This window comes from Monodelphis domestica, chromosome 3, assembly GCF_027887165.1.
Source record: "Monodelphis domestica isolate mMonDom1 chromosome 3, mMonDom1.pri, whole genome shotgun sequence".
NCBI classification, from domain to species: Eukaryota; Metazoa; Chordata; class Mammalia; order Didelphimorphia; family Didelphidae; genus Monodelphis; species Monodelphis domestica.
In genome coordinates, this window is record NC_077229.1 from 528,230,956 (window position 1) to 528,255,393 (window position 24,438).

Genomic DNA, 24,438 nt, shown 5'->3' on the forward strand with positions numbered 1-24,438 from the left:
TAGGGTTCTATGATGTCAGGGGATGGTAATAACATTCTGGGGCGCTCAAAAGTCATTCCTTTTTGCCACAACTTCAGCCATGGATCCAGGACTGGGTTGCCCTCAAAGGGCAATTAAGGTAACTATTTCAGGGGAGGAGATGAAATGGGATCGTCCGAGGTGGAGTACAAAAGTCTTCTAGAGTAGTATTTGGAGAAGAGAAATAAAAGGAACGTGAGAGGGATTCATAGTTTTCTTAGCACTGGGACTCTCCATGTGGAAACTCCCTTCAGCAAGGATGATCACAATCCTTTTGTGGCTCAATTAATTCGTTTTCAAAGGAGTTGTATGATGTGGCCAGAGATTGTTACTAAACTAGTGAGGTTTAGTAGTGGAGTTTAAACCAAGATCCTTCTTGATGAGTCCACCTATTTATCCACTCGTCTAGGATTCCTCTGAAAATAGTAAAGAAGAGTTAAAAAGGTTAATGGAGCAGCATCTCATTCTCATTGCTAAGACAAGCAGGTTATTTTTTTAAACCTTTTTCTTCCATCTAAGAAGCAATGCTAAGTACAAAGGCAGAAGAGCAGGCAGGGAAATAATGGGGGTGAAGTTATTCGCCCAGGCTCAGGACCTCCTGTCTAAGTCTGGCTCTCTAGTCATTGAGCCAAGATGGGAGAGGGATGTAAGCAGTCCTTCTGGGGAAAACTAGGCAGTCTTAGAGTAGAGCTCTAGAAAGAAGAATGGGATTGGTTTTGTTAAAAGAAATAAGAATTCCTGGATTCTACTCTAAAACACGGGCCACTTTTGGTGTCCAACCAACATTTCTTAAAAGGATATTTGGTGTCTTAGAGATTTATGCTGGAATTCCATTGCTTCAAGCGACCTAGATACCATTTTATATAATTCTTAAAGGAATATATATAACACAGAGTGGACCTTAGATACAGAATATATCATGGGAACTCATTGGCATATGAAAGCTGGATTTACTGCAACTTGGTGATCTGAATTGTTTTTACTTTTATATCTCTAATCCTGCCTTCTGAAAGAAACTGCAGTCATCATGAAGGGTCCAGAAAAAAAGTAGGTGGTATTTTGTTGTTGTTTTTAGTCAATATGTATCCAAAGTTTATCTGACAAAAACATTATTTTTTATTTAAATAGCTTCCATTTTGATAACAAATACATAGATATTATTTATTATTAATTTATTATCCAACAATGTATTATTATTAATTTATTATTAAAGAAAATTATTAAAATTATAATCTAGGTAGCATGGAAGGATATTAAAGAAGAGTTAATTAAAAACAGTGATGATTGCAGAAAGATTTTTACTTTCTTATATGGCAAGCTAATTTCCTTTGGTGATAAGCATTGTCATTACAAATTAAATGAGCCACCTGCCACAATGAGCATTATGTCTCTTTTTTCCTTGACTGTATCAGAGAATTCTAGCACTGTTATATTTTATATCATAGCTTAAAATAAATAACTTGTTATGAGTTTTTAAAATCATCTCCCACCCTCTACCAAACAATCCCAATCTTTACATCATATTGTAAACAGCTTAAAGGTAAGGACTTTCTTTTACCTCTTTTTAAACTTTTTTTTAATGTAGTTCAAAGCTTGGCACTTAAAACATATTTTTGACTGATTATTGATTGATCCCCTGACTTCCATGAAAAGCGAGTGAGTGAGCCTAGAAGTCAAAGCCCATCCTCTGCACGAACCATGAAATGTTGCTTCAAGCGAGAGTTCCCCAGCTCCAGATGCTTTTCAGTCCCTCTCAGACATACAAAACGGGACCCTTGTCTGAGTTCCCCTGGTTTCTGCATCAAGTCCCCTATCTGTCCTTCAGCAAATAGACCATTTCTCATACCTCAGAAATCCATCTGATTACAAGGAATTTAAAATAATTTGTAGACAGAAGATTCATATAATTGGAGTTGACAGGAATAGAATTGGTCAGAAAGGATATTTGTAGCAAACTTCTCTTCAAAAGGACAGTATCTACAATATAGGAGGAATTGATACAAACATATTGCACCCAAAAAAAGCTATTCCTCTAGATAAATGGCCAGTAAATATGCAAAACAGCCAATTTTCAAGAAAGGAGATGTACACTATCACGAAGCATATGAAAAAATGCTCTAGATTACTGTCAAAAAGAACATGTAAATGAAGGCAAGTCGGGGATACCACTCCTCACCCATTAGAAAGGAATTGGATATTTATTGGAAACTTGTGGATAATAAGCATTTCTAGGGAATTGTGAATTGATTGATCCCACCATTCTGGAAAGCAGTTGAGAACAACAGCTGAGAAGTCCTTGAACTGTATGTATCTTTAGACAAAAAGATACAACTAATAATCAGGAAATCCAAGGGAATAAAAGAGAGAGGAAAGGAAGCAGACATCTGACAGTGTTTTGGATAGCCCTTTTTGATGTAGCAGACAGCAATGGCTAAAAAAACTATGTGTGAGTATAATGAATGTTATTGCATTAGTTTCTTTAAAGGGAAAAATACTGAGAAATTTTGAAGACTTGTACATGAAGACAAAGTACAGAACGCAGTAAGCAGCACCAGTTAGAAAACTTTATATGACTCAAACAATGTAAAGGAAAACAACTTCAAAAGACTTAGGGATTCTGTTCAGTGGAATGATGAATCACGAGTTTGGAGAAATGATGATGAAAGATGCTTTCCAACTCTTAGAGTCTTGATAAACATTAGGATGGAAGACAAATATAATTAAAGATATATTGGGATCAGCTGGGTAGCTCAGTGGATTAAGAGTCAGGCTTAGAGAGAGGGGGTCCTGGGTTCCAACACTTCCCAGCTGTGTGACCCTGGGCAAGTCACTTGACCCCCATTGCCTAGCCCTTACCACTCTTCTGCCTTGGAGCCAATACACAGTATTGATTCCAAGATGGAAGGTGAGGGTTTTATAAAAATTAAAAAAAAAAAAGGATATCTCCACTGTGAGAATTTGTTCTTCTTTTGTTTGTCCAAATGGAGAGCTGTGAGGATGATGAGGTGAATTAGCCAATTGTGTTGCTAGGTAGTGAGAGTGATGCAGAAAAAATAAAAAGAGAAGAAGAAAGAACAAGCGTTAAAGCATCACCTAGAGGGGAGCAGAGACTGATGTGGATGAGGAGAGGAAAGGGAGTTTTGCTACCATTATATTGGATTTCATTCGCTCTTTCTGAAATAAGAAAAAGTTACACATGATAGAAGTTCACAGTTTCATTTACATTTCTCTTTTTCAGTTCTTTATATATTGACATGTTTGTGTTTATTGGTATTTGTGATATTTTATGAACAAAGGTGGTAACTCTGTGACTAGAGAAAAAGGTACAGGGGTGAAGTTGATTGTGGAGACAGAATGAAGAAGACTTGTGAAGTGATTGAATGTGAAAGATATAAGAGAAGAAAAAAATTAAGGAATTTGTGGATATGGATAATTAGAAAGACCTTTGACAGAAATAGGGAAATTGGGAAGAAGAGAAAGAGATTGGGGGAAAAGGAATGATATACTTTCAATATGTTGACCTGGAGATGCCTGTAAAACATCCTCTAGGAGATGCTTGATAGACAACTTCTGAAACTAAACAAGGGATTGGAACTGAATAGATAGGGAGATCTGGGAGTCATTTAGAAAAAAATAATCTGAAATTACAGCAATTAGTGAAAGAGAAAATAAACTAAGAGAGACAATGACAGAACCCGACAATACAATAGTGGCATGGCAAAATTGATCATCCAGCAAGAAACTGAAGAGAGGACAGACAAGTAATAGAACCTTCTTATGACCATCTAAGGAAGAGGAAAGGTCTAGAAAGATGGAAGTAGTCAAAAATGTAAAGAACTACAAAGTGATGAAAACTGATAATAAAAGCTGATAAAAAAGACATTGAATATGGTCATCAGTACATCAGCAGTAACCTGAAGAGAATAATTTCAGCTTAGTAATGACATAAGAAAAAAGTTCCAATTGCAAGGGGTCCAGAGTGAATAGGAGATGAAAATGTGGAGGTGAGTATAACTAACTTTATTTGGTTATGAAAGGGAGGAGACCTATAAGATTGAAAGGTTGGGGAATGATAGGTTTGAAGTGAAAGGTGTTTGTTTTGTATTAAGATGTTTGTAAGTAGTGATAAAAGTAGTCAGTGCATAAGGAGAAATTGAAAGGGAATGAATGAAGGATCAAACTTCTGGAAGAAATGAGTGGAAATTCAAGACTCATTCATTGGGATTGAAATTGCAGGGGGTGGATTGCTTTATTTTTTATTATTCCAAATGTTTACAAAACCAAACAAAATAATCATTTCCATATACAAAGAAAAAGAAGATAGTAAACAAATGAAATCATGAATCTCCTTTATGTTTGACTTACTTCTCTACCTATCTATTTAGTAAATCCCATCCACAAGGGTCCCAGCTCCTCCCCAACCTCCCCGCATCACAAAAGATATCCTCAGGGAGGACAACATGTTTATATAAATTAAGTATTTCAGTTTTACCTTTCTGTTCACTTTCTTGAGGTAGCATTCACGTTTCATTCCAGTATTAGTTCTGTGGCTCTATATAATGTTCTGGTTCCCTTATTTCACTGTTCATTATCTCATATAGTTCTTCCCATTTAAAAAAAAAAAATCAGTCTGCACATCGTTTCTTATGGCACAATAGAATTCTATCACAACCATACACCACAATTTGTTCAGCCATTCCCCAGCTGATGGACATCCCCTTGGTTTCCAATTCTTTGCCACCACAAAGAGAACGGCTTTATTTTGGAACATAAGTGTTCGTTTCCTCTTTCCCTGATCTTCTTGGGAAACATCCTTATCAAAGGTATTGCCAGATCTAGGTACATACAATTTTATAACTCTCTGGATTTAATTCCAAATTGCTCCCCAAAATGGTTGGATCAGTTCACAGTTCCAACAACAGTGTATTAGTATCGCCACTTTCCCACTTCTTCAACATTTGTCATTTTGCCCTTTTGTCCTTTCAGCCAGTCTGATGGATGTGAGATGCTATATCAGAATTATTTTTGTTTTCATTTTTCTAATGTCCAGTAATTTAGAGCATTTTTTCACATACCTATAAATGACTTTTATTTCTTTATCCAAAAATTCTCTATTCATATCTTTTGCCCATTTATTAATTGAGGAATGGCTCTTATTCTTATAAATCTGACAAACCTCTATATATTTTAGATATAAAATCTCTGAGAGGCTGTCTATAAATCACCCCCCCCCCCATTTTCTTTCTAATCTTGGCAACACTTGCTTTATTTTTTGAAAACTTTTACTTTAACATACTCAAAATTAGCCATTTTACATTTCATAATGCTCTCCATCTCTTGTTTACTCATAAATTCTTTTCCTATCCAAAAAAAATCTAATAGGTAGCATTTTCTCGTTCTTCTAATTGACTTAGATTTTCTAATTGACCTAGCTTTTAATGTCTAGATCATGTTTCCATTTTGGTCTTATCTTAGTGAATGGTTTAAGATATTAGTTTCTGCCAAACTACTTTCCAATTGTCTTAAAATTTTTTTTTACCAAACACTGATTTCTTATTCTCAAAATTGTATCAATGTTTTTGTTAAATATGAGGATACTATAAATCTTTTACTGTTCTGTGTTGTATGTCTGTTCTGTTCCACTGATCTACCTTTCTATTTCTTAGCCACTACTTGTTCGTTTTGATAGTTACTGCTTTATGATACAATTTAAAACCTGGTACTCTTAGACCCTTTTCTTTGCATTTTTTTCACTAATTCTTTTGATATTCTTGATCTTTTTTTCTTCCAAATGAAAGTTTTTATTATTTTGTCTAACTCGACAAAATAATTTTATGGTCATTTAATTGGGATGGCATTGAATACATTAGTGATTGTTAAATTTTCTCTCTTTCATCTATTTTGTAGATTAGTTATGTTTCCTGTCATCTATTTTATATTTACTTCTATTTTTAATTTTGTTATTATATATGTATACACACACACACACACACACACACACACACACATATATATACATATATATATATATATATATATATATATATGCTTTCTCATGGAGTCATTGGTTTCTATTTGTCTATTCTAGTTGTTGTTTTTTTATTGTTTGGGACAGGTTTACTACAAAGTCTTATCTTCTCATCTAAGATACATATCCTCCTTCCAATTCTACATTAAAGGATCAGAAAGCATGGAACATGTTATTCCAAAAGGCAAAGGATCTAGGACTACCACTAAGAATTACATCCTCAGCAAAAAATAAGCATAATCCTCCACAGGAAAAAATTTGACATTTAATGAAATGGAAAAATTTCAAACTTTCCTGTTTAAAAAAAAACCTAAAAAGAAATTTTAATGAGCAAATTTTACACAAGAGAAACATAAAGAGGCAAAGTGAAAACTTATGGCTTCTGATAAAGTCGAATTGAGTACATTCAACCTCTCTAACAACTTCCTTTGTCATTTCTTCTAATACCTTAGGTGTAAGGTGAAATTTCTCTATCAGTGATTTGGAGTGCTATTTTCACGCTTACCTTTGGCTTAGATCTCTTCTTTAAAAACTCATTGTTCATATTCTATAACCACATTTGTTTCAGAAAATAAATGCACTTAAGAAAACACCATTCTGTGAAAAGGTTTTATAATGGCAAGGAATTGGGGATAGCCAGTAGCAACAGCTACAATGTGATGTAGACGATGATATTTCTCAGTTTTTCCTCCTTAATGGCACTTTGCTAGAGCTATCCCTGATTCTTCCCAGTAATTCTTTGGGTTTGAGAACAATTGAAAGTTTTATTGAGGAAGCATGCAGAAGTACTGACTGAGTTGTCTTCTTCTGAGTTTGTGTTTTGGTCTTTTTTGTCACCAAAATAACTCTCTGAGTAGAGTTCTAGCCTTTTTATTGTCTTTTGACTTACAAGTTACAGCTGGGATCTCTTCTTGTGCTGAAGGGAGCACTGCTCCAAGCTTCGGATTCTTTGCTCGACTGCTTGTAGAGCTAGCTCTAGGGCTCCATGAGCTTTCCCTTCTTCCAAGGTATGATGGAAGGAAGGAACTTAGGCTGCTCTGGTCCAGAAGCACTTTTCCATCCTGGAGCTGTGACCAGGGTTCGCTGTTTCCCTGGAGCCTCCTGGGCCCCCTCCTTACCCTGGTCTGCTCCCAGGACAGAGACCTGGATCTGCATCTGGACCATGCAATGGAGTCCTGTCCCCAGAGCCTATCAAGAGACCCCTGTTAAAAAAACAAACAAACAAACAAACAAAACCCTGACAAGTTGTTTGACGTCCTGACTGTCTGGCTGAGAGCTCTGGGCATCGTCCTACTGATTCGCCTGCTGCTCTGGGCTTCCCTTCTGGTGCAACAGACCCCTCCTGCTGCCCCTCTAAAGTCATCTTAACTGAAGAACTGCTTAACCTCGTCATTGTGTGGATCTTGTGGCTCCAGGATCCATTTGAGGCATTTTAGCAAAGTGGTTTGGAGGATAATTTAGTAGACATCAGGCAGGTCTGTGTACTTTTGTAGTCATCATTGTAAGAATGGTTTGACTAAAATATATGAAGAGGATAAATTAGAATGGTGGTTGCCAGTTGGAAGTATGATGGCTCAAAGTCCAGACAATGGCTCAAGCTGAAGGGGACACCTGAGGCTGACTTCCTTCCTTGAGATGACTTCCTTCTTGAAGTCCATTTCTAGCCCCAGAAATGCAGGACCTTTTATGGAGGCTCCTTGTCCCCGCCCCCTTTCACAGAGGCCAATCATGCCCAGGGGGTGTGTCTGTGGGATTCACACCTCTCCTCCCTGGAAGGTGTCAGCTCTTATGGAAGGCCTCTGAAGGTCAATTTCTCCTCCAAAGGTTCACAGTTTCCTGATTGAGTGAATTTCTGAGGGTGTGAATTCTCTGAGTGATTTGCATTTCCTCCCCCTAGTTCAAGCTTTTGTTGATTCAGTCAAAGGGTGTCTTAAGTCAAACTAGGCACAGGGAATAAAGGGTTCCCTTTCACAAGTGTGAACTCAGAATAGGCAAAGGGGACAAAGACTTCCCTTTTCACACCATGGCTCTGCCTCCCTGGTGCTTCTCTCTTTCCAATTCCAGGAAGGGCGACATTTATTCTGCCCCCTTCTATGAAATGAAGATAAATATGGTTTCATAAATGTATGTATATATGTAAATGGCCAAATACATATAGTAATTCGAAGGTCTCCGTTTGAATTTGAAATTCCCATGATCAGAATCATTATATTGGATGTTTCAAAGGAAAAATAAAAACCTCAAGCTATCCATAAGCATAAAAAATTCCAAATTACCAATAATTTTGGAAGTGCAAGTTAAAGCAATTCTGAGGTGTTTGCCTCAGACACACATGCAAATTATATTGAACAAATACCAAATCTTTTTAGTAGTCTTTTTAGTAGTTAAGTCACGACTTCACACGGAGCAGACTTTCAAAATGTACATTTTTATTGGAGAGGGAAGAAACGGAGGGCAAAGAAAGGCAGGATGGCATAGGGTTGGGTGTGGGGGTGGAGCACTAAGTACTGAGTTAAAAAGCAGTGATTTGGGTCCTGTATCTATTTCTTACCATCTATGTAGAAGATGTTAGAGATGTCAAAGAACTTTCAGCTTCTCTTTTTCCTCATTTATAAAGTAAAAAAGTTAGACTAGGTACTCTCAGAGTTCTCTTACTAGTCTAAATCCTCTGCTCCATGGCTTCTGTTGGACACTTGTAGGGTATCGAGTGCTAATGGCTAGACCCAAAGGATATAATACTTGTAATCCTTTGGAATGACCCTGAACAAATAAACAAAGAAATAAAAGGAAGATTCCAAAGAGAAGAGAGACATAAAATCGTGAAGAAAGAGCCTCCAAACAAATTGCCAGTTTCACGATAGGGCATGGGAAGGTATGGGGGAAGAAGAGATCAAGGCAGGTCCTGCATGGGGAGGAAATGATTTACTTAATGGAGAGGAAAGGAAGAGAGAGATGGCAAAGTAGATAGAAGTAGAAATGATGTCACTACAGGGGCAAGGAGAGGAGAATGGTAGAAATGCAGGAGCAAGTGAGAATCTAAAGAGGCAGTCTGAGAGCTAGTTAGAACTAGCCAAGGTTTTGGTAAGCAGAACTGGGTGGGGCCATTCATAATTTTGTTCTGCATTCCCAAGATAGGAGTCTTTCTTTTTCCTCAGTTACCCTCTGGCTGCCACCCAAAGATCTTCCTGAAGCAATAGTCCTAACACTGGTCAAATCAAGTCACTCTACTGGTCATTCAACTCCAGGGGATTCCTAATAAATCTTGGATCAAATATTCACTCCTGGCATTTAAAGCCTTGCAAGTCTGAGTCCAACCTAGCTTTTCAGTAATAGCAATAATAAATACCAAGTACTATATACCAGGTACTGTGCTAAACACTTTACAATTATTATCCCATTTGGTCCTCACAACAACCCAAAGAGTGCCATTATCCCCCTTTTTTTAGATTAGGAAACTGAGATAAAGGGAAGTCCAACTTGAACTCAGATCTTCCTGACTCCTATGCTCTGTCCAATGCCATATCATACATTTTTCTTTTTCATTCATTGTCTTCTCCAGGCAAATTGGACTTCTTCCCATTTTTTTTTTTACATATAACACTCTGTCTCCTATTCCAAGTCTTTGCACATGCCTGAAGGATATTCCCAATTTACTCATCTCTGAAAATCTTTTCTTCAAAGCTCACATCAAGAATAACCTTTTAAATGGAATCTCCCTCCCCCCGCCCCAGCTGCAGGTGGTTTCACACACACACACACACAAATCAGTATAGTCTTTTACTTCTATTCTATATTATACCTCCTAATAGAATGGAAGCTCTGTAAAGAGACTGCGAGGTAGTATCATAGGGCACAGAGCACAGGGCCTGGAATCAGGAAGACAAGAATTCAAAGTTAGCCTCCAACACTTAATGGCTGTGTGATATTGAGCAAGTTATTTAACTTTTGCTTGCCTCAGTTTCCTCATCTATAAAATAGAGATAATAATAGCATCCTCCTCCCATGGTTGTGAGGAGCAAATATTTGTAAAGCATTTAGAATAGTGCCTGTCACACTGTAGACACTTCATAAATATCTCTTCCCTTTACTTCCTTTCATTGGTACTCAGTACTGTACCTGGTACATAAATAAGTGCTTAATATTGGCTTTGATTGCCTTGCCAGGAAGAGTAACTGTCCACATACCTATTTGACCCAGAGACTCACATATTTGTGGGACGCCAGGATCAGTACCAATGGTGCTATGCAACTATTATTGTGCTCTTGAGATTTTCCCCTCGATATTTTGATGCCTCTCTTATTTCTTTCTGGAAATCCTCTTTGAGGTAACTGAACACCATCCTGTCTTCATGCAGATATACTTTTCTTTCTGTTCATGAACACAGCCCTATCTTAGTTCCTCTACTCCTCTGCCTTGTTCTCTGGAAGCTCTTCATCACATTGCTTTCCTCTTAAGATCTTCATGGAAACATGGCTTTCCCTTGAAGACACCTGTATTTCTTGGTTCTCCTGTCAAAGGTGGATGCTCCTTTTTCAGTACCCAATTCAGAGGACCAAGAGGAGCTGACACATTCCTTTTTTCCATTTGTCTTCTTCAGAGGATTCTTCAACCAGCATCTTAATCCTATTAAAATTCTGTTTTGCCATATTATAATTTGAACTTATTTCTTCTCTACCCTAACCCCTGTCCCTTTTGGACTTGCCAAACTCCTAATTCAGCCTCCTCAACCCTAAATTTAAATCATACCTCAGCTGCTTAAGATCCTCATGATACTATGCATGGACCTCATTGTCCTTCTCTATAAAGATTGGGCTGGAATCAATAGCACTTAAGCTTCTTTCTAGTTCTAAATTCCTAACTTCTCCTTCCAGTCTACTTCAACCTTGCACAGAATTGTATAGTTTAGACATTCCTCCCCAATCCTGCCCTCCTCAACTGAATTTGCCTTAGGGACTAATATTTTAAGTGAATGTTGTTGAGAATCAGAAATTGGGTGAGCAGATTTTCCAAGAAGTAAAAATATTTTTTTAAATAAAGAAACATTTATTAAGTGTTCATTACATGCAAGGTCCTATGCTAGATTCTTTTCTTAATTTTTATTTAAGTATTTTTCTATGATTACATGATTTATGCACTTTCTCTCCTTTCCCCCCTTCTGTTGTCCTCTCCGACCAACAAGCAATTTCACTAGGTTGTACATATATTATTACTCAATACCTATTTCCATAATAATCAGGTTTATAATAATCTTTTAAAAACAAAGACCCCACATCCAATACCCACACAAGCAAGTGAAAAATAAAATGCTTTCCATCTGCGTTTCTTTCTTCCTCTTGATGCAGATAGCATTCCTCAAGAATTAAAATCTTAAGCAAAATCCAAGAGATAATGCTAGTTCCTTCTTAGAAATATCCCTTCGAGGATAAGTTAAATGCAAGGTTTTCCTAGTCATCCTTCCAAATAATTTAAAGTGCACAACACAAAATCATGTTTATGTAATAATACGTTGAAGTAAATCAATGAAGTTTAAAAAATCATCCAGTGCTTTCCATATATAAAGCGCTCTGTAAAACATTGGTGATATAAATGAAAAGCAAGACAGTACCTACTCTTAAGGAACTTGCTTTCTAATATTGAGATAAAACATATTTTTAAAGTTTCAGACACAAGTCAAATGGAACGGTTTTCAGGTATTTAAGGAGCATTGGAAAGACCGATGATAATGATTTTTCTTTAAAGTAGTTTCTACTAATAAAGCCATACAAATCATTGAAGAGACAGGATTTCTGAGCCTAACCAGTCTGTCTCTGACTGTCAATGCACAATCTCAAAAGACAAATGTCCAAATTGACAGAAAAAGATAATTCAAAATTAAATGAAAAAAGTCATAAGCCCCGAACATCTTCTTGTATTGTTTAAACATCTCAAAATTAACTAGTTGCAATTATTGCCTTCTTATTTACCCTTAAAAAGGAAGAAAATGTCTCTAAGTAGAAAACTCTTTTTGTGGATGTAAACTTTGTTCAATTACCCATGGAAGATGCTTATTTTTGTACTAATAGAGATTTTATCAGATATAATAAGGCTAGTACCAATGTGAAACATCATAGAGAGACTTACAGAAAATAGCAATGAAAGTGAAATTCAATTATTCCATAAGATCAAATTTCTAACCTGAGACAAGACGTACTTTATATAACACAACTGATATCTGTACCCTCTGACACGTCATCTATGCACCTTAAAAAACTATAAGCACCTGTGTTTCATCAGGTATCATGAAAATCTTGTACAAACACATTTTCTAGTATTAGTCAAGCTAGTCAATTTTGGAACAAGCCTTTGGTTTCCATATTATGTGTATAGTATCCGGCAGTTAAAGATTTGAAGACAAAATGAGAGATGACTACTGAAGTGGAAAGAATGTGGTGAAACATGAAACAAAGGTGAAAGACAGTGAAAAAAGAATAGCATGGAGAAGAGCTCTCTCTGCCTTTCACCAAATCAACAAGAAAAAAAGTCACAAAATCAATGATAATCAGCCATGACAGGAAGGAAAAAAATGAAAGAATCTACTAGTACATGGTGTTACTTAAAGAATCACTGAGGATCCACTTACCATCCCACTCTTCTTGACAACATCTTTCCAGTGTCCTATTCCTCTCTGAAAGACAATCACATCACTGCTAAAGATGGCTCTAAGAGTCTACATTTTTAGGTAATTGCTTTTTTAGTTACGTCCTTAACAACTTCCTATAGAGATCTCAGGGTAAATGGAAACTCATCACTGGGAATAACCATGAGGCTCCAGAGAATGCAAAGGGGGAAATTATGGACATGCTTGTAGCTTAAGGGATAAGACTGTAGAGGAGAATAGGGACCAGAGACAAGGCACTAGTTTTACTATTGTTTAGCTACACTGGTATGGTAGTAGTCTCTCGGTAACCGAGGATGACGATTGTCTTTGTGCGTTTTTGTGCACAAAGACACCTGTGCATGAAAATTTAAGTGGAAAAGTCGGTGCACAGAGACAGTCCCACTCTCTCGGCGTTGGAAGCCTGGGTCCAGTGGCACAAAAAGTCGTTACACCTGTAGACTTCCTCCGCTGCACTGGATGGCCGTGTTGTCTTTTGTGCTCCAACACGCCCTAAGCACTCCACAGTGCCTTGCTGCATCGCCATCTCAGCCGTTGAACCTTCTTGTTGGTTTCTTCCGCCTGTAGCTACACTACACAGAGGGGAAAAGACAATTCACAGAGAGAGAAAAAAAAGTGGAAAATACTGAATTACAAGAACATCCTGAGGTCCCTCCCCTACCACAATTATCAGTTCCTGAGAGTCTTCCCATACTTCCTCTTCATGGTCAGTCTCCAAGGTCAGACTAGGCGTGGAAGAAATTTTATTTCGGAAAATTAGGAAGAACACAGATGAGTGACCATGGGAAAGATATAGAATGGGCGCAATTATGGTGGCCATTCTTTAAAGTTTACAAATCATTTTATAGATATTATCTCATTGGCTAGTGTAGGTTTACTGTAATTGAATGAGTCTCAATAATGGAGAGTTTGAAGATTTTTATGTCTGGCTCAAAATCATGTTGGTGATTTGAGTTCAGGAGGTCATAGTAAAATATAGCAATTTTTCTTAATACTCCAACACAATCCATTTGAAACTATTGGTTCCTTATAGCTTGATATCCAATCTTACCACTTGAATTAGTTATTTCCATTCCTGATTTCATAGTACCTTTATAATCATTTTTTTCTTAAAAGAATAACTAAATATTCCCAAAACAACTAATTTTCATTCATCTTAATAATGAAAAGTATCATATGATACAAGTGAGAGTGGAGGAAAAAACCAGAGTTGCAAAAATCAAACAAACTGAAAGGTACCTCTAAAAGGATAGGACAACTTCAAACTGGTACAGAATCATTGCAACAAATTTATTTGCATACAATTGGTATCAAAATGGAATATCCCACTATGGTACTGAGATAACTTTGGTTTCTAAAATTCTATATTGGTAGACCACAAGCTCCAAAATGTTAATAAGTAGGAAAAGTTTCAGTTCCTTCAATTTACAACCCAGGATCCCTGCTACTACAGGAAATTTCTTTATGTATATATATATATATATATATATATATATATATATATATATATATATAGAGAGAGAGAGAGAGAGAGAGAGAGAGAGAGAGAGAGAGAGAGAGAGGGAGAGGGAGAGAGAGAGAGAGAGACTGTTTCCTTTTGGTCTTTCTGTCCTTAGCATTTAGTACAATATCTGATACATTACATGTGTTTAACAAATATGTGTGGAATTCAATTGAATCAAGGATAACTGTAGTCAAGTATTTGATAAGTTGTCACATGGGAGAGACACTGGACTTGTTTTATTTGGTCTTATGGGTCAGACATAGTAATGAATTGGAATTTAAGAGGAAATATTAGACTTGATTTAAACCTGGGGAAAATTTTCTAACAATATGATTGATCCAAAATAAAGATATGCTTTAAATCTTCCCACTTCACCTTCAGAAAAAAATCTAGCCCAGCCAAATTTACCTCATTTCATTTTTATGGAGGCATGCTCTTTTTTGTCTATCACCTAATAGAATTTATTAGAATGAAGAAGGAAGAAAAGTCAAAGGAAGTATTAAATGTTGAAAGAGAAAAAAAGGGGGAATAATTAGGGGAATGAAGTAAATATTTATGGAGAAAAAGGTTCATTATCAAATATTCAATTTTTTGTCTCATTCAACTGTTGTCTAAAATATGCAGTTATCTAGGCAAAGGATGAACTTTTCATAAGATATTTTCATTCTGTAATGATAAAAAAAAGAGAAAAGAAAGATCATCTTCACAGTTACAAATTTCTTCTAAAAGAAATGTCATAGTCATCACTATTTCTACACCAGAAACATATAATTCCAGGAGAAGATAATCTCCTTGATGATAGAAACAGTTTCTGTCTCTACATTCTCAGTACCTAGCCAGTGTTTGATACATAGTAGGTTCTTGATTATATTGAATAATAGTAATAATAGGTAAATAATGAAAAACATGCACTGAGACATTATGTCAACTATAGGTACGCTGCAAACGTAACAAGACTTCCCTAATTCAGTTTTCAATCAATTCATTCCTCTTTTGTAGCATACTCCAAAGCAATGTGATGTTCAATGATTCATACAATCTTTCTCAGTAGTGATCACAAAAGACAATCAATCTGTCTTTCATGATTGAGAAAATAAATTTCTACTTGGTAAATAACTCTAGTTTCTTCTCTCAATTTTTTTCCCAGTCTAACTAATCCCAAGTGCTTTCTGATCTCTTTTGTTCTCTTGTAGATGCTGTTACTCTAAAAGTTAGTGCTCAGGTCCTGAGCTTCAGCTTTAAAGGTCAAGAAGTACTTCCTGGTTAATTGGACATGAGAAGACCACCATATAAAACTTTGTTTTGCCTCTTCTTAGGCTTACTTCTTAACATGCCTCCGTAAGTTCCAGTTCAATGGTATATGTGAAATCAAATGGATTCACTCCTTCCTTTTCTCCCATTTCCCTCCCCTGGTGCCATGGAAAGAATGGTAAATTTAGGGGTAATATACCTCCCCCTGAAGTCTGATCTTCACAAAACCTTGCTATGTAACTATGGAACCTGTCATTTTCTCAGATTTCTTATCTGCAGAGTAAGGAGGATAACACTTGCGAAGTCTACATAATAAAAAAGTTAACATTTAAAGTGCTTTAAGGTTTACAAAGAGTTTTTCTTATGTTATCTCACTTGATCCTCACAACTACCCTGAGAGGTAGGTGATATCCCCAATTTACAGATGAAGAAACAGAGACAGACTGGTTAAATGACTTGCCTAAGGTCATATAGCTAATCTATTTGAGGTTGGATTAGAACTCCAATCTTTCTGTCTCCAACTCAAATGCCATCTAGATAGTGCTGTATATTCACAAAGTTGTTGTGAGGGTTGTGCTTTGAGAGATTTAAAATAGTATTGCAATGGAAATGTTTGCCTAGAGGAATGAGATGGTTAGGACTGAGTGTAAGGAAAAATCACTTTAGCAGCTGGGTGAAGGATGAATTGGATTGGGGAGACCAACAGTCTATTTAGGGGAAATTGTAAGAAGTGATGAGGACCCTTGGACTAGGGCAGCGTCCCGTGAGTAGAGAGAAGGGCTTGAACTCTAGAGATATGGTGGTGCCAGAAGAGGTGGGATTTGGCAATGGACCGAATCGGCACTTTGGTGTCAGACGTTCAATCAATATCCTTCCACCTGTCATTGGCAGTTATTAAATTCTGTACTGGCATAGGAACTATTTAGCTAGCTAACTGACTTGATTTTCTTGAGTCAGATATCTCAAAGCATAACTGGATCTTGATTGAACTTTATTTACTGAATGACATTCATTGAAGCAGAGTTTGAGCTCCAAGATGCTTCCAGGTGCTCTTAGAGTGGATAGGAAGGATGATACCCCAACACAACTCACTACCCCGTTAGAAAAATCCAAAGTAGTCCCTTGATAGGCAAAAACACCGTATGTCTCGGAAAGAAGCGTCATGGAAAAATGCTGGATCTGGAACCAAGAACTTGAGTTTCAATCCTGATCCTGTCACTGACTCCTTGTGGGAACGTTATACATCTCCCTGCACCTTTCTGAGTCTGTTTCCAAATCTGCCAAGAAGGATGTTGGTCTACATGACTCTTGGGGCCCCTTCCAGCTTTAAGTCTATGTTCCCATATCTTATGCTTGGACTCTTCACAAAGTCTTATGGATTTCTGCAAGTTCTAAGTGGATGGTGTCCTATAGAAGAGCTTGAATAATGGCTTCTGAGTCTTCAGGTCTGGGGTCCATGTCCCAAGAATGGAAATTCCTACCTGTGTGACCCCGAGCAAAGTCCCTTCTCCTTGCCAGTCCTGTATTTCTTCATCTATATAATGGTAATAAGGAATTGATGAGAATCAGCAAAGAATAGAGTCTAGATTCAGTCATTCATCAAACATTTACTAGTTCTGTGGACTTAGGGAATGACTAAGACTACAAACTATAAATGAGTTGCAAATCTATGATCTGCATCAGTGGAGGGAATTTCTGTACTAGAAATTTCTGCACACAGTGGGGACAACTCATTGCTATGTCTCCTGCCTCATAAATTTGTTGTTGGAATCAAATGGATCAATGTCTATAAATTGCTTGGTAAACTGCAAAGTAGTATATACCCATGTATACTATTTGATTACTATAGAAAAGAATTCTAACCATTCGTATGTCATATATTACTTATATGCTCCTACAAAAAGTACATTTTGAATGTAGATATTGAATTTTCGAATTGCATTTTGATTAGCCAAAATCTATATTTTAAAGAATGCACCTATGCAATTTTTAAGAGTCCTCTCAGAAATGGAATCAAGATAAAAGCAAAACGACCTTTTCTCAAAAAAAAAAAAGTGGAGCAATGATGTGACTCTTGGCACCCAATGAAGAAATATTACATCTCTTCCTAGGACTCCCCCCAAAAGGGAGAAAGTGTTTTCAAAGCCACTAAGTATTCCTGCTTTTGATTAAGTGGGAGTCAGGGGCAGCCACCAGAGAGGTTGCTAGAGATTTGTTTGTGCTTCCAGGGCATAAGCTAAGAAGAAATTGTCCACTGTCAATTCTGAGTCATCCTTCCAGCTGGACAGAGGCTCTGCTAGATAACATGACAAAGAGTGTCCTAAAAGCGAATCTGAGCCTCTGAGGAATCTTTGAGAATTCTTGTCTCTTTCCTATCTCCTCTTAATGAAAAATGGCACCTACTAAACTATGTACATGTTTTTCCATCCCTTTCCACTCTTATTGATTCCTTCTACACCAAGCAAAAAAACTGAAATGAAAACATGTTCTTCTTGCCTTGTCAGCAACCAGCATTCTTATGCTGCACCCAAACTCATCCTGGAATACTATTTGCTACTTTGTTATCTATTATTAGTAATTGTTAAATTAAAAGCAGCTTCTAAATTATTGCTAATTGAGCAATCAGGAACAAAGACCTTAAGAAATAAGATGAGGGGAGAGTATCTGGGGAGAACTTATTTAACTCAATCTGTTAAGGGCTAACCTGTATGGAGACTATCATCAGTTCTAAATTGCCTACACCTGAATGTTACCTAATTCATTTGCCTAACTGGTATCAGTAGAATTTTATTTTGAGACAAAAAGGAAAAGAAAAAAAGAACATGAATTACATAGATCTAATCAAATAAAAGTTCCAAAATCATACCTGTTCATTTAGATACTATCATACATTTCAAGGCAGCCATTCCTCAGTTGTCTCTCCAAATAATAGAGGATTCTGAGTTCTCCAATCAGTTCCCAGCATGAAAATGTTCTTGCATTCATCTCCCCATGTCAACCTCAAGACCTGAATTTCTCAAGTCATCCAGTCATGCTAATTGTGCTTCCATTGACTTCTTGACTTTGGCAGTTCTGTAGTCTTTCTTCTGACATCTCATATTAGTTTGTGTAAGCCGTTTCATTTCCTTCATCAGCTTTTACTTTCTGATTTCCTGGCTTTTCATGTGTTTTCTCAGTTGGCTCTACTAACTTAGGAGACTCTACTAGCTTCCACGAGTGTCGGAACCTGCCTCTACCTTAAACTGAGCAACTAAAATATGCACATTTATGTCATAAATGTCATAAACCATCAATGTACAATTTTCCTATTGGCTATGTATCTTCTCAAGTTGCTTTTCTCTGATTTCTTCATTTTCTGAACATTTTGGTTTTCTTTTCATTTTCTGAAACTTTTAGTAAGTAAAAGTCTATCCAAAAAAGGGATAACAGATAGTATTACATTTTTAGAGTAAATACTGTTGTCCTGAGAGTCTTTGCAATCCAGTGCCTCACAAGGACATCTGTGAAGATCCAGGAGCATTGATTATTTTATGGCAAATGACAAATATGATGATTAAGTGATAGTTTTCATACAAGTGAAATTTACACAAATGATAAGATATTCACATTGAAGCAACCTCAATTTATTCTCCTTCTTTTGACTTATACATTGACAAAGATGAAAATAATCATCATTAAAACACAGAGGAGGCTATTGTAAAAGATACCTAAAACCTTATTTGGAATGAGGGCAAAATTATATTCTCTTCACCCTCTCCCCTTTTTGGTCCTGATAGATAAAAAGCACATTGACTTTATCCATGGATACTGATTTTTTTTTTGCCTTATTCTCCAAAGGGCAATGACTAGACGCAGCAGGTAAGGAATAGGTGGGTGAAGCAATGTCAGTGCTAGATTTGGAAGCAGGAAACTCTCTAGGTTCAAATGCCCTCTCTGACAAATAGTGACTTATCCACAAAATGAGGATAATTATTCCTGTAGTATCTAATTCATAGGGTGGTGAGGCCCAAATGAATATAATGCAAATAAACTGCTCTGCAAACTAAAATTCTACAACTGTATTTATCATAATTAATGCCCACTTTAATTATTTCAAACTCTCTCATAGATTATCAGTTTCCCTGCTTTTTCTCTCCTCCTTTCTTCTCAAGAGCACTAAATAAATACACAAATTGTCATAAGGAAGACCCTTCTCCTGGCTTTTTCACTTACCCCGGGGAAAGACAAAGGTAGACCATTTTTTAATTTGGTTTAGTTCTCGCAGAGACTCACTGAAGATAACAAAGTCCATTTCAGTGTTGTTCCAGACTATAAGAGGAGCAAGAGTCTCAGAGGATTTTAAGGACCTTTGTTTTCTTTTCTTTCTTTTTCTTTTTTAAAGGCAATTTTCTAAACAAAATTAATGTGTAAACATTTCCCCAGGCTGTATTTTATCAACAAAAGACACTCACAAACTGATAGACATCTTGACCACTTCAGCATTTTCTTTACTTAACAAAATAGATTCTATATCTTCATCTCATAGTTTCTTTGATCCTCAAAACAATAGTTTTCAAATATGTGCTTTTAGTTCTTTTTTTACTTCTTCTTCCTATAATATCTGAACTATTCAGGTAGGTATTTTTAAGGTTGATAAAGGAATAAAAATGTCATTCTGTCTGTATATTTTAATCTGCCATTGGACATCTAAAAAGATGTCCTATTCAACATTTAACATGTTTGAATGTGTAGTCACCCAAAATTGTACCTAATTTTAGCCGTAATGTTGCATTAACTTAGTATAGTTTCTAATACGCTCATGTGAGTCTAGGATTTGGGGAATTCTTTTACTTTGAGCCCTGTTATCATGGCTCATTTCAGTAATACAGGCTCAGTAGAATGATGTTACCAACCTGCAGAGAGGTACTGAAGCTTCAAACTTGCCACCACTCTCAATAGCTTTCATTTTATTTACTTTACCAACATGGCAAAATCACCTAACCTTAAAGGTGAACTGGAAGTTTGAACCCCAAATAATAAAATTCCTAAAACTAGGGATTCAAAATGATCAATAATAGCAAGACACGAGAAATCTGTGCCGAGTGCAGAGCTGATTTTTCCTTTTCTTTTTCCTTTCTTCCAGGACTCCGGAGATCAGTGCAGCGACTGACTGTGTCCGTGGAATCTGTAATGCCTTTCCACAGCAAATGATCCAGTTGAGCTGGACTTTGAGGGATGTTTTTGATAATGTTTTAATCTTGACAATTTAGTTCAAGCTTTCTTTAGTGAAGCATTTTGTTGTTCGCCTAGGAATGCTACTTGTCCAAACTCTGATTTGTTTCTTTTAGATGTAACTGTCATAGGCATCAACATCAATGATAATAGAGAATAAATAGAGTTTACAGCATCCAGTGCTGCTCCAGAAGAGGTCGTATATACATATAGAAAGGGGGGGAAGTGGAGGAAAAACATGGGTAGAAAATGCTTAAGCCTGTGAAATGTGTTGAATGTTGTTTAATGAACTGGGGGCTCTTTGCCTTCATTATGAAATGCAGTATTTCATGGTGGGTCATTTAAAAGAGCTCCTGTTGGCAACCACCACCTTGAATCAATCATTACACATTCATTAGTGCCTACCATGTACCAGGCACTGTGTGAAGTGCTGGAGATTCAGAAGGAGGCAAAAGAGAGTCCCTGCCCTGGAGAAGCTTCTAACTTAATGGGGAAGACTTCTGCCCAATCCATTGTAAGTTCTACTCCTCTAAGAGGCTGCTTTTTACCCAGAACAGATCTAGGACTAAGACTAGAGTTTGTCCTCTTCTGTATGAAAACTGACCCTCTGAGTCTGGAGTCTCCAGAGAGGAGCAGCAGAATGGCACTAAGTGCCCTCTATCAACTTGCATGGCACATTCTTTCTGACATCAGTGCTTTGCTGTGGTCATCCAGAGTGAATAGCATAAAGAACTACCAGGTGTTACTCACCACCAAGAAAAATAATGAGAACTTTGCACTTATGGGCACATGCACAGAAACGATTGCTTAATGGGAGGTTTCACTTTTGATCAGACACAGCAGTCTAAGGCTTGGTGGTGCTTCCCTCCAACTCATAGCATGGATCCCCCAAAAGGCAAGTACTACAGGTCCACCTGAAAGGTCTGAACCTTTGCATAGCATCTTCATAAACTTCCCCATACCAGTGTTTATGCCAGCAGATACAATCGCTCCAAAGCAATAGAATTTCATGAAATGCTGTACGGTGCACAAAGAGTGACAACACTTTTCCCCTGATTCGGAGATGGTTTTCCACGAATACACTCATTATCAGTGGGAAGAATGGATCTTCTCAGGGAGTTCATATGAGAAGAAATGTAAAGAATGTGAGTGCTCAGAGCATGCTGTGGAGGAGCACACATGGAGAGAGAGAGCACGTGACTAGGAAACACATTTGGAGGAAAATTTGATTTGAAGAAGCTTCACAGCTGCTGGTTTCTTTCCTTGGTGACATCACATTTCTCCCAGCAAGCCCCCTCTACACTGGCCTCAGAATTTCTGCTGGATATTTTCCTGCTTGTGGTGGATTTTCTTTATGCCTCATGATTTTAACCTTTGACGGCTAGACAATAAAACAGGTAACCAAGCAACTCAATTCCACATTTTCAGCCCCTAAAGCTTCTTCCATTCTTCTAGGTTGATGATTGGGGTGGGGATGGGGGGAATCTGGGTGGGAATCTGGATATCACTGGCTCCAATGACCTAGAGGCCTCTATAGCTAGTGTTGGGAAGGAAAATAAAATACCTCTGGATTCAAACCTCCTTTATTGTCAAAATAGAGATGATACTAGAAACATAGGTAAACTCAATTGAATTCCATGATTCTTTAATGGGTACCAAAACCCAATTCTAATCTCAACAGAATCAATTTCATCTGAGTTATTTAACCCGCCTAGAGTTCTTGCAAAACCTGAGTGTATTCTTTGAAGAATCTATTTGGTTACCTATTTATCACTAAATTTTATGAATTTAACCTGAAAGTCTAAAACTAATCAATACGCATTATTTTTATACAGTACTGGCTGTCCTCTGGGGCTATGACTCTACAGATTTCTTAATGGACTTCTGTCACTTCACTGATGTTGCTGGAAGTAAACTGGCATCCTACTGTCATTTGTTTCTTTTAGAGTTTTTCTGAGCTGAGACCATAACTAGGCAATTGGTTGACAAACATTCTGTTTGTTTCTACATCTTCTGAATGGAGGAGGAAATGGTGAATCTCTCTGGTATCTTTGCCAAAAACAAACAAACAAATGAAAAAACTCAAATGGGGTCACAGAGTGACATGACTGAAATGACTAAACAATACACATCTTCTGAAAATTCAAAGCAAAAGTCAATAAAGATATTCAGTTCTTTCCCAATAGCCCATTTAATGACAATAGCAAACAAACCCACTATCATATTTTACAGGAGTCGGTTATATGACATTTAAAGAAAATGGATACTTGTCACAAGTTTTTCAGGTGTAGCAAAGTTTCAAGCTTGGCTGAGATATTTTATAAAAATCTATTACAAAAATGTGGTAGAGGGGTCTAGAAAAATCAAAACCTCTATACTGTTTATGTTGGGTTTAAGAATGTCACCAAGAATCTATAGATCATTCTGGTGAAAGGGTAAAGTGAGCTGAGGAGTTACAAATGAGAGATGCCCTTCTCTTGGGAGCCATCCAGGGGTACCATGCCCTGGGATCAACTTCCCAGCTCCTTTGGTATGAGACAGTAATGTCCCATAGGGAGGTGGGGATTATAATTGTAGTTCGCTTCAGCTACTAAAATGTACTTTACCTCCTGTTAGAGACAGGCAAAATGATCAGAGTTGTTGAAAAAAATCTAAAATTCATGTTTGAAGACCCCTTAAAATCAATTTTAGATATTTAGCTCATTAAATTTTCCAAAGGTCGTTATACAATTGTAACCAGTTTTTGGTAAACCCCGTACATGAAAATGATTTAGTATAACAGAATAGTATCGAATACATTACTATATGAACTTAAAACCACAAAATTAAATCATAAAACAATCAGTAAAATACAATAAGATACAGAGGCTTTTATAAAACAATGGAGTCTGAAAAGGCTTAAAAATTTAACCTCCAGTCTCTTTAAAGTTCCTTTCCTATCCATTCCGATTCCTTTTTGAGTGCTCTTGGATCTCCCATAGCAAGGGAGAACATATGGGAATCTCAAACTGGGCAGGCCCAAATGGCAAAGAGTTGCAGGGAGATGAAATTCTCCCCTGAATCTCAGGCAAGGTAAGTGAAAGGATCAGTGCACTCATGAATGGTAGAAGCTGTTTGAAATAGGCAATGCACTGCTCTTTCAGAGAACACACCATGCTTGTAATCAACTTCCTGTTTGGAAGAGTGTCTTCCTTCTCCCAGTCTCTCCCCCAACCCCCAGGTCCCCTGCCACATGGAGGCTAATTGTTGCCTAAGGAAAGAACACCCCATTTTTACCAGTTGGTTTGTGATTATGAAGACATAATGGCAGCTACCAGTAGCCTGGGATGGACCTGAGGCTGGGGCTGGATGAGCGATCTGGGTCGGGGGCCAGGGAAGCAGTATTAGCAATGCCAGAGTCAGCAGCAAGGAACTGAGGAACATGGACTCAAGCAGATGGGAAATATAAGCAGTTTCTTTCTCTTGTTTTGTGAGGGTGAGTAGGTGGGGTAGACGAAAAATCTTGGCAGGAGAAATGTGGCTTAAAAAAATTATCTAGGCTATCTTAAAAAAAGTTGAGAGATTTTCTCATCCCTTCTGGTCGCCAACTGTAAAATTTTAAATTATATCTCAAATAATAAAAATATTATATTTTAGGAGATTTATTAAAGATCATTAGCAATCAAGGAATAAAGAGGATACAAAATAAAAACCATGTGCCCATGGCTGGTTAGCCATTTTCAAAATCCCCACCTTACCACCATCACTGCTGATGCTACATCATGCCAAATA

The 24,438-nt window shown here is 37.1% G+C and overlaps 1 long non-coding RNA gene across 1 annotated transcript; it reads left to right on the plus strand.

Annotated features, from left to right (window-relative positions):
* The first annotated feature begins 5 nt into the window (after positions 1–5).
* LOC103092715 (uncharacterized) lies at positions 6–22,599 on the plus strand. Its single transcript, XR_463670.2, has 5 exons — positions 6–118; positions 1,032–1,065; positions 15,399–15,543; positions 20,579–22,064; positions 22,503–22,599. It is a non-coding gene; the product is annotated as an uncharacterized LOC103092715 (long non-coding RNA).
* The last annotated feature ends 1,839 nt before the right edge of the window (positions 22,600–24,438 follow it).